This window comes from Jaculus jaculus, chromosome 8, assembly GCF_020740685.1.
Source record: "Jaculus jaculus isolate mJacJac1 chromosome 8, mJacJac1.mat.Y.cur, whole genome shotgun sequence".
Taxonomy (NCBI): domain Eukaryota; kingdom Metazoa; phylum Chordata; class Mammalia; order Rodentia; family Dipodidae; genus Jaculus; species Jaculus jaculus.
This window is the reverse complement of record NC_059109.1, coordinates 53,085,133-53,097,382: the sequence shown is the minus strand read 5'-3', so window position 1 is coordinate 53,097,382 and position 12,250 is coordinate 53,085,133.

Sequence of the window (12,250 nt, the reverse complement as noted above, 5' to 3'; positions counted from 1 at the left end):
ATCCATTTTCCTACAAATTTCATTATATCATTTTTTTTTCTTTCTTCTGAGTAGAATGTCATTGTGAATATGTACCATGACATCATCATTATCCAGTCATCATTTGAGGAGTGTCTGGGTTGAGTCAAGTTCTTAGCTATTGTGAACTGAACAGCTAGAAACATGGTTGAGCAAACACTCCTGTAATGAAAAATTGGGCTTTAGTAGATGCCCAGTAGAGGAATAACTGGGTCAATTGGCAGTTCTATTTTCATCTTTTTCAGGAATTTATATATTGATTTCCATAGAGGTTGTACTCCCAGCAGCAACGAATGAGGATTCCTCTTTCCTCATATCCTCACCAATATTTATTATTGTTTGATTTTTTTTTAAATGATTGCCATCCTGAATGGAGTAAGAGGAATATCATAGTTGTTTTAATTTGCATTTTCCTGATAGTTAAGTATGTTGAACATGTTCTTAACTGAGTACTAGCCATTTGTATTTCTTCCTTTGAGAATTCCCTGTTCAGTTCTCAGCGCCAGTTTTTGAGTGAAATGTTTGATTTTTTTTTATTTGTTTAGGTTTTTGAATGCTTTGTAGGTTCTAGATATTGGGCCTTTGTCAGTGGTATAGTTGGTAAAGATTTTAATCCCATTCTGTGAGTACTCTGTTGGCTCTGTTTATGGTATGCTTCTCTGAACATGAGATTGTTAGCTTCATGAAGCAGACCAAAAATGAACCCAACATGGCTCAGGGAAATTTTGCGGAAGAGGGGGCGGAAAGAATGTCAGAGTCACATGTTGGGTCATGATTTGCAGAGACATTTATCATACCAATAACTGGGGGCTAACTCCACAATGCACGACCCATTTTCATTAACAAGGAGGGTCTAATGGGAGGGGGTAGATCACAGATAAGCCTAAATAATGGTACCAAACTGCATGTATTTACTGAAAAGAAAACTAATAAATTAAATTTAAAAAATTAAAAATTAAAAAAAAAGATTGTTAGCTTCATGAGATCTCACTGGTTGAGTGATTGTTTAATTTCCTGGGCTACTGGGGTATTGTGGGAAAGTCTTTCCCCACTCCTATATCATGGAGAGTACCTCCTATTTTTTCTTTCAGTCATTTGAGAGTTTTGGGCCTGAGATTGAGGTCTTTAATTCATTTGGAATTGATTTTTGTGGATGGTCAGAGGAGTTTCTCTAGTTCCAGTTTTCTACATGTGGTTATCCAATTTGTCCAGCACCACATGTTGACGATGATGTCTTTCCTCCAATGTATGTTGTTGGCTCCTTTATAATAGATCAAGTAGCTGTAGTTACTTGAACTAAGGGCCAGGTCTTCAATTCTGCTCCATTGGTCTATATGTTTATGTTTATACCAGCACCATTCTGTTTTTGTTACTATGGCTTTGTAGTATAGCTTTAGATTAGATATAGTGATACCTCCAGAGGGTGTTTTATTTATTTATTTATTTTCTAATGATACTTTTGGATATCTATGGCCTTCTACCATTCCATAAAAATTTTGAGATTATTTTCTGCTATCTCTGTGAAGAATGATGCTGGAATTTTTATTGGTATTACATTGAATCTGTATATTGCTATTGGTAGAATTGCCATTTTTAAAAGATTAATTCTACCTATCCAGGAGCATGGGAGGTCTTTCCATCTTCTCATGTCTTCCTCAATTTATGTTTTCAGTGTGTTTTTATGTTTGCAGGATATAGGTTTTTCACATCCTTGGTTAGTGTTATTCCAAGGTATTTGATTTTATTTTGTGTGTGGCTATTAAAAATGGGACAGCCCTGCTAATTTCTTTCTTGGTATATTTGTGTTTTGCATATAATAAGGCTACTGATTTTTGTGTGTTGATCTTACAGCCTGCCACATTGCTAAAGGAATTATTCACCTTTAGGAGTTTTATGGAAGAGTCTTTCAGGTTACTTATGAATAGGATCATGTCATATGCAAATAGGGCTAGCTAGACTTCTTCCTTTCCAATTTATATCTTTATTATAACTTCCTCATGTTTTATTGCTTGGGCTAAGACTTCTAGTACTATGTTGAAGAAAATAGGTGAGTGGGCACACCTGTTTTATTCCCAATCTTAATGAGAACTCCTTGAGTTTTTCCCCATTATGATTTGGGCTTTATATTCTTTTCATATAGCCTTTATTATGTTGAGATATAAACCCTTCATGGCTAGTCTCCCTAGTGTTTTGAATATGAAGTGATGTTGTACTTTGCTGAAGGCCTTCTCTGAATCTATTTAAATGATCATGTGGCTCCTGTGTTTAAGTTTATGCATGTATTGTATTTCACTAATTGATTTTCATATACAAAAACATCCCTGCATCCCTGAGATGAAGTCTGCTTGATAGAGGTGGATAATGCTTTGCATATGTTGTATAATTTGGCTTGCGAGGTTTTTGTTCAGGATTTTTGCATCTATGTTCATTAAGGATATAGGTCTATAGTTTTCTTGTTTTTCTATGTCTGGTTTTGGTATTACCATGATGTTAGTTTCATATTCTTCATTTATTTGAGAAAGCTTGAGAAAAAGTGGTTTCAGTTCTTTGATGAAGATTATATCCTGCACATGATTAACTCTGTTAGTTAGAGTTTCTTGAGAGGCTTTTAAAAACTCTATTTGACTTTTGTTTTCTGGTGCATGTTTTTTCTGTATTATATCCATCCCTTTGTCAAGTCCCAATGTCAGGTTGTGGTTTAATTGTCTTGATGATTCTTGGAATTCATTCTTGCATTTATTTCATCATGTCTTCATTAGCTTTAATCAGCTGCTTACTGAGATCCTCTATTTGTTACATCACCCTCAATTCATTTATCTCTCACTTGAGATCTCTCTGATTTTCCAAAATTAAGTTAAGCCTAGTGTCGAAAGCTGTGTGCTGTAAGAGATGATTCCATTGCATTTCATTTATGCAGTTATTAGGTTTTTGATGATTTGCTTCCAGTTCTGCATATTGAAACATTGATTTTTCTTCTTCTCTGCTAAATGTCAGACCTGCAGGTGTCTTCTATCATTTCTCTTCTGTTCTTTTCCTCTTCAGCATTGGATAATTCTCATAGGTTTTGGGACTCAAGGAAGGACTCTTTAGCACACACGAAATTTGTACTCTCTCTTGTATCCTGAAAGCTATTTAAAAACTGCCTGGCATGTCACTTCCATATAATTCCAACTTTTGTTTCTCCATTGTTACTGCCAAATCCTAGACTTATGTGAAGAACAGCATCTGCATGCCTTTTTCCCCATTGTAGTCCTTCCCTTGCTTATTCAGGCTCACCAAGCAATTGCTTACTGCTTATATAAGCTGGAGGGTAAGGATGGGGGGTTACTTGTAACTCTTGTAACTTTATGAGCTTCTTGAGCCTTGTAAGTTGCTTCAACTTTCTATAGGATCATCTTTCCTCCTTCCAGGGGGGAATACCTTGATTCAAAAGAAACAGCTGTATAGCACCTTCCTATACACTCCCCATTCCTATAGGCCTAATATAACTGTCCATTAACAATGCTTGCCTGGGGCTGGAGATATGGCTTTGTGGTTCAGCTCTTATTTGTGAAGCCTATGGACACAAGTTCAAGGCTTGATTCCCCAGTACCCACCTAAGCCAGTTGCACAAGGTGATGCAAGTGTCTAGAGTTCATTTTCTGTGGCTGGAGGCCCTGTTGTGCCATTCTTTCTCTCTCTCTCAGTCTCTCTCCTTTCTCTCTCTGTCTATTGCTCTCAAATAAATAAATAAAAATAAAAATACAATGCTTGCCTACTCCATCAGACCAAAGCTTCAAAAAGCCATCCCTCTACAGCATTTCCAATGGATTTAGCAGCCATTCAACACCTTTTCCACCAACTGAATGCATGAAGCTTCATACTCTCAGCCAATGAGATTCATGATGCTTCTTACTATCCACCAACAGGATGCATGAATCTTATTATCTCTACCAAAGGGATGTATGAAGCTTCTCTCCACCAATGGGATACATGATGCTTCTTACTCTCTCCTAGAGGATTTCTACTTTGCTTTTGTTCCCATAACTCAGGGCCAGAATCAAAACTAACCCTAGTTTTTATGTTTTACTCTGTGTTAATCTCACATTTTATTTCACCTTTGTGACCGGTGGTAACAAGCTTTTCTAACAGTCAAAAAATCCAAGTTGCAGGCCCAGAATGGTGGTGTACACTTGTAATCCCAGAACACTTGGGAGGCAGAGGTAGGAGGACCGCCATCAGCTTGAGGCCACCCTGAGAATATATAGTGAATTCCAGGTCGGCTTGAGCTAGAATGAAACTCTACCTTGAAAAAAAAAGGGGCATAAAAACATCTAAGTTGGGGCTGGAGAGATGGCTTAGCGGTTAAGCGCTCGCCTGTGAAGCCTAAGGACCCCGGTTCGAGGCTCAGTTCCCCAGGTCCCACGTTAGCCAGATGCACAAGGGGGCACATGCGTCTGGAGTTCGTTTGCAGAGGCTGGAAGCCCTGCCGCGCCCATTCTCTCTCTCTCCCTCTATCTGTCTTTCTCTCTATGTCTGTCGCTCTCAAATAAATAAATAAATAATGAACAAAAAAAAGGATAAAAAAAAACATCTAAGTTGTTTATTGTCTACCATCACAAGTCCAATTCCAGTTTATAACACAGAATCATTTTGTACCCTTTTATGTTACGGAAGGTTTAAAACCAAGAAAATTGGTGAGGCAATTGCAGTCTGCCATCCACAACTAATGTGGCCAATATTACTGAGGTACTCCAAAAGAAAAACCTCCTCATCAGCCATGCCCTCCTCAGCAGAGATGCATGTCTTCAGAGAAGGCAGAGCCAGTAATTAGATTTATTTAAAGGCTGATTTACCCTCTCCTTTTTCCACTTTGGGGGAAAGAGTAAATTTTCAACAAGTTTTTGCACTTACTAAAAAGAATGTAAAAATAAAACCTTAATTACTGGAAAAGCCATTAAGAAGAAAGTATACTTTGTTCTTCCAGAGCCAGTTTTGGGGACAAAACTGGTTTTGAATCTTTTCAGTTGCCATAACCCCAGGAATTAAAGAAACCTCACATATTGGGCAGTGTTCTTGTTCTATGATCACAGACTCATTCAGGTTGAAGGATGAGATGTTCTAATGCATGCTTCATCTATTTGACAGTTTGAATGTAACTGGGATAACATTTTTTTTCTAATTGCCTTGTTCCAGATTCTGTGGCTGTGCAACAAATCACTCTAAAATGTAGAGGCCTGAAACAAAAGTTTAGTATCTTGCAATTCTGTGGGTCAAGAATCTAGAAGATGCCAATATTTTTTTTTAGTTGTCTAATGAGGTTATCAGCATGGTGACTAAGACTGAGATCACACAGAGGATACCTGATCTAGAAAAGCTGATGTTTCCTGGACATGTTTATCTCTATGGCATCTTCTCATATTCTCTCCAGTGTAAAGAGAAGAGTGTAGCTGGATTTTTTTTTACAGGTTGGCCTAATATTTAAAGCTGCATTTCTGAAAAGGCACAGAGCTAGGTGAGGAGGACATCATGTCAATTCTGGCATATAATTTGTTTGAGGTAGTTACAATGGTTTACCCAGAAGGGTCAACATCTGTGTTCCATTGTTAGAAGCAAAGGGAGCAATCAGGAAGTCCTTATTCCTATAGCAGAAAGCAAAAAGTCAGCACTACAATATTTTCATTTGAAGCAACATTCATACATTTGTCATCAAACAATGGAATTCTTGGTTTTTTTTTTTTTTTTGCTTAATAGGGAAAATTTTATAAATCATATGGGAAGACTAGTATTACCCTTTATTAGAAAACAAAATTAAAAACTATCATGATGCTTTCCAACTAACATGCAATGAGGGGGAGCTTAGCTTTCAGTTTCCTTGATTTCTTAGTTTTCACAGAGTGTCTGTTACTCTGTCTTTATCATTTGGTGAAGCATGTACACAACATATCACCATAATAGGATGAAGAGAGACACAGTAACAGGGGACTAGTGAGATGGCTTAATCATGTAATAAGCACAGACCTTGAATTCAGATCTCTAACATCAATGTAAAATCCATAATAGCAGCTCTTTAATGCCAGCACTGGAGAGGCAGAGACATGAGGATCCCTTGGTACAATAGATAGCTGGTATGGTAGAATCTATAAGCTGCAGGTTCAGTGAGGGACCCTGTCTCAAAAAAAAAAAAAAAAAATCCTAGACAGAGACCAATTGAAGAAGATACCCAACACTGATGTGTGACAAAAAGAACAAAGATGAAGACATCACAATACCCAACCTGAAACCAGATTGCAAAGCTGTATCAACAAAAGTAGCATGGTACTAGTATGGTCACTGACACAAAGATGCAAAGACAACAGGAGATTAACTAAGAATAAGCCCACATGTGCAGCTTGATAAAAACGGAAATTAGAAAAAGGAAATTTTCTTCCATCTTTTAATAAATGGTCCTGGGAAAACCAGTCATGCATATGCAGAAGAATGGAATGAGACCCTTATTTCTCACTGATTTTTTTATTTAATTTTTAAAAATAGTTTTATTAATTTGAGAGAGACACTGAGAGATGGAGAGTGAGAAAGAGAGAGAGAGAGAAAATGAGAATGGATGGGCCTGGGCTTCTTGCCACTGCCAATGAATTCTAGACACAGGTGCCACTTTGTGCAACTGGTTGTACATGGGCACTGGGAAATCAAACTGGGACCATTAGACTTTGCAAGCAAGTGCCTTCAAGTGCTGTGCCATCTCTGTAAGCCCAGCACTAATTTTTCAGTGAGATCCCAAACCTTAGGCAACAAAAACAAAAATTGGAAAGCTAATGCTCCTGCACAGCAAAGGAAACAGCCATTTGAGTTAGCCAATAACCTTCAGAATGCAAAAATATCTATAAGCAACCCATCCAAGATTAATTAATATTCAGAATGAATTAGGAATTGAAAAAGCTCATTAGAAAAAAGTCAAATAATTTAATTTAAAGATGAGTCAGTTGTCTAAATATGTTTCTCAAAACAAAATGCACTAATTGTCACAAATACATGAAAAAATCACAAAATCACTTCTCATTGGGGGAAATACACATCAAAATCACATTGAGAAACCAGGACCTCACAGACAGAATGGTTCTCACTACAAAGAAAAAATGACAAGTAGTGATATAGAGGAAGGGAATTTTATGTACTGTTGGTAGCATTGTAAATTAATATAGCCCTTACTGAAAACAATATAAAAGGTCCCCAAGAGACTGAAATTAGAACTACCATCTGATCCAGTAATCCCATTGGTCCATACATTATTAAAGGAAGGGAGATCACTATGTCAAAGGTATTCCAGAATGCTCATGTTTCTTGTGGCACTTTTAAACTACAACAGTCAAGATATGGCGTCAATATGTCTTCTCTACAGGAGGCTATATTAAAATTGTTCATAAACACATAATATTATTCAAACATGAAAAGTAAAATCCTATTATTTATGTAAATATTAATGGACTTGGACGTCATTAAGTTAAGTGAAATAAGTCAGACAAAGAATGATAATAGGATATACTCTCTTATGTATGAGTAAACTTAAAAAAATAATTTAAGAGAAAGAACAGTGGTTATAGAGTATAGGAAAGGAATGGGTGATGGATAGAAATTCTGTGCATAGTATTAAAATACACTTCCATAAGAGGAGCAAATTTTATGACTAGAGTTACATGTCCCTCAGAATAGGAGCTGACTATAATTTATTCCATGTGTTCCAGAAGAGTTGACTACAGTTCCTTCCATTTTCTCCAAGATAGGCACTTACAATATTTAAAAAAGAGCTCAAAGAGAGAAAACTGAAGCTTCCCAGCAGAAAGAAAAGAGTGTTTAAGAAGGAAATACCATTTACCCATATTTCTTCATCACATGTTACATACATGAAGGATCACAAAGTACCCCATCACTTGCTCAACTACGTAATGAATTAAGACATTTAAACTGGTTCACATGTGCATGTGTATATATTTGTCCTGGGTGAGCACACGTGAGTGCAGGCTATCATGCATTTGTGTTCCCTCGTTTGTGGAGGCCAGAGGAGAGGACACTGTCAGATCTCTTCCTCAATCATTGTCTACTTTATTCTTTGAGACCATGTCTCTGACTGAACCTGTACCTCAATGATTCAGCTAGACCAACTAGCCAGTGAGTTCCACGGATTTCCCACCTCTGTCTCTCAAATGTTGGGATTACGGGCTTGTGATACCATGTCTGACATTGCTTGTAGATACTGGGGACTTGATTTCAGACCCTCATACTTGCATAGCAAACACTATACCCACTGAGTCATCTCCACAGTTTCCAAGACATTTTAATTTTTTAGTTAAAAATAATATGATTTAAAATTTTATATAACAAAGAATTTAGTTTAGATTGATTTTTCCTATTATTTTCCAGTGTTATCCTTACATGTATCCCATAATGAATTGTATTCTAATTCATGAATCTTTTATGCATTAAATGGGAGCATTATAATGAAATAAAAAGGTAAATGACACAGATTTTTCACTTAAAAATTTACTATCTCATAGAAAACATAGATATGTACTTATAAGGAATAAGTTTTCTGAGATCTATATGTCACATATTGTAATATCCACTTTGCCTATATTATTTCATTTGATATTAATAATGTGAGAAATATTATTATATTTATTCACATTTAACTGCTAAAGAAACTGAAGCTCAACAAGGTTGAGAAATTTGCTGAAAGTCAGATAACTAAGTGTGGAAGTCAGGTTCTGATTCCAGGCATTCTGACCATGCAGTCTTCTGATGGTTCATTACTAAAATCCACTGGGATTGGTGGGAGAGTAAGGATACAAAGTTCTGGCCAACTTTATTGGGAAGTGTTTCCAAACATCGTTTTGAGAGGTAGAAGAATCGGTATCTTGTAGACCTCACATATTGTGCTAGGAGTCTTTTTAAATCTATTTTAAAGATGGCACAGCACCACTGATGAGAAAAGGGATGAATAAATGGCAGTCAGCCTCATATTCAGATGCTAGATTTCCTAATATTGGTGTTGCAAATACCTTCATTTGTCCTAAGTGCCAAATATTTGTCTCTTAGATGCCCAGGAAAAAAATAAAAAAGTTGATTCTTCCTTGCAGACATTTCTGGAGTACCGTCTCATTCTGAACTCTTTGTCCTTTCCTGTTGTTGCTTTCTTTTACTGTTGGATCTCTGAGAAAACATTCCAGCATGTCACCATGTCATTAGCCAAATCAGACTGATGATGAGAACAGTGTGCTGCTTTACCAATAGGAAAACAAGGTTGTAAACTCTGCTCGAAGGCTTCATGCTACTCTTGGCTAGGGCTGGGGAGAGTCCTGAAACAAGACATACCAAATGCAAACACTCTCTGAGAAGATCAGCGATCAGGTGCCACAGCTAGACAGGGATCAACTGTGAACTCAGTCCCTGGAGAGGGTCCAGCACACAGTGTGCACTGCCTAATGTAAGTGGACTGACTGACGTTGTAAGAGGATCCCTCCCTTTACTGCGCTGCAGCAAGTCTGGGGATCCTGGGCATGCATCCCCTCCTTAGCTGGGTGCTATAGATTGAACAGCGGAGCCAGCAACATCAAAGAACCACTGCTTTCCCAGGGTTTCACTTCCAATTGTCTCAGACACCAAACATGGGACTGGGAATAAAGCTTAAATGGTCTTTGTTGAGGGAAAACATTAATAATTTCCTCTTGTCAGAGAGTTTAGCACACTCGCAGTTGGCTAATATGGCAATGATCGCATGTGTAGGTTGAGTACAGAACGTACCATCAGACTGATTTTCAGAATTAACTCATTGCATGAGCCACTTGATCTTTCTGTGCCATGAGCATTCCAGGAATTTGATAAAAGCTTATTGGTTTGTTAAAATGATTTAGAAGAGACGCCTGTGCAATGCTCAAGTCACATAGCAAACTTAATATGCTCAGCTATATGGTTTCTCGGCAGCTGACAGGAACAGGAGTGTATCGTAGATAGTGTGGCAAAGGCAACACGTTAGGAAGCTAAAAAGTAAACAGATATTGACCTTGACACTTATACTTTGGAACAATGTAAACTGGTTGGTCTTAAGCATTTTTTCCTCTATAAAATATAATTTTTTTCTATATCATAATGTCATGTAAGGATTTAGTTAGTTGATGTAAGTAATGTACTTTTTTTTGGTTTTTCGAGGTAAAGGTCTCATTCTAGTCCAGGCTGACCTGGAATTTACTATGTAGCCTCAGGGTGGCCCCAAACTCATGGCAATTCTCCTAACTCTCCTTCCCAAGTGCTGGAATTAAAGGCGTGTGCCACTAGGCCTGGCTTAAAGTACATGTTTGATAGCTGCTCATCAGCACAAGGTATTACATTTGCATTCATTCACTCCCAAGGACAAGACTGGTTGTCCCCAGGGCTCACTACTTACAGCAATGCATTATTATTGGGCTGGTTAATTCTATTACATGCCAACACTAAATATTTTGCCTCTCACTTCTGCCCTAGGAAATTGTCACCTCACACAGTCCAGTGTCAAATCAATGCCTCTCAATTTGACATCAGATTTTAAGAGGAAAGTTCTGAGTTGTGTTGTCTGAAGAAAGTTGGTAATGATTCTTTAGGTCATTTGGCTCTGGTTTTCTGCCCTGCTCAGTAGATAGGAAGTTCACGTGCTAGAGTGAGGAGGTTCCTGAGAAGGCTGGACCTCCTGCAGCAGCTTCACTTACCCTTACAGTATGCTCACAGCAAGGGCGTGGGCGCAGAAAGAAAAAATAAAAAATGTTGCTAACAGGAGAGGTTTGTTGAAATGAACTCAGCACTGAAGCACCAAGGCAAAGGAGCCTGAGAGCAGGGCTGGCCTCGGCCTGCAGACAGTGGCTTTGCCTTCACAGCAGCCAGCAGGGCTTATGTAACACAGGGTCTATTTGACTGCAGCAGGAAATCCAAGTTCAGACGACACCCTGGCTCCAGCAGACTGCCAGGTAGCAGCCTGACTGTCTCCTTTCTTCCCTCCTCCCATGAAAGAGCCCCAGGATAAATTTTTCCCTCACAGCCTGAATTCATTAGATTTGTTTTCTCCCAATCATGCTGTGGAGGTTGAATTGCTCTCATTCATAAGCTGACTCCAGACCAGGAGAAAGAGTCAGCAGCGTCCAGCTATTGCACCTAATAAAATGTGTTCGGTGGCAATCACAAGAGAAAAGTGGATGAGAGTTTAAATAGTAAGGATCTCCAAGAACCTGTAATGCAAACGCCAACACTTTTTATAAGTCTTGGTACAAGTCTTTGGGGGTATAAATATTTTGGGCTTAGTTTTTAAATCCTCCTCACCTTTGATCATTAGCTAAGCCCTGATTTTGGATGGTTCTCAAGGTATTTCTTCTCTCTAGACAAGCTCCCTAGCACTTTAAGGGAAGTGGTTGGCTTTCAAGACAGAGCATACGCAAAGCTTGAAAGTCTGATTGGTAGCACCCGAGCAAGCCCCGACTCCCCGGAGTCCTGAGTCATCTCCTCCCAGCACTGCTCCCTAGCACTGTTCATAATTATCTCCTGTCATGAAGCTATTGCTTTTGGCAATAAACACTTAGCACATTGCTACTGGTTTTTGCCAAGACAGCATGCCCCACTCAAATTTATGGTCTAAAAGATGCAGGACTGACTTTCATACCACAGTTCAGTCTGTAAAGGAAAGCAATTGTATAAAAATTTCCCTCTCACCTTGTTCACTTCTCTCTTTTTCCCTGTGTTCTGGTCCCATAGAAAAATGTACTGGTGAAGACAGGAAGGTTTTGTAGAGGGAAAATGGCAGAGAACTAACGAACTAACAGGGTGTGTGTTTGAAATCTGATTTGAAGTATATTTCTCCTTATCAGAATATACTTTCTTTAAAAAAAAAAAAAGAAACCAGATGAAAAATCATAATTAAACAGAAATCTCTCCTTGATACCTGCTAGTCAACTCTACTGTCCACATGTTTTTTTATAAAGTCAACTGGCTTCACTGTGATATTATCATATCATATATCATTGTATTTTATTCTATTTTTCCCAAGCATATTTAAATCAACATATCAGGAAACACACTAGCCTTTTGAATAAGATGTACCTGAATTAATTCACTGAATTCAATCTATTGTCAAATAAATAAGAAATTTACATAAACAAATACAGTAAAACATCTTTTTGAATGGTTTAAGGACAAAATACAAGTCTATGCTAAAGTGTGTGGTAAAGAATTGGAACTG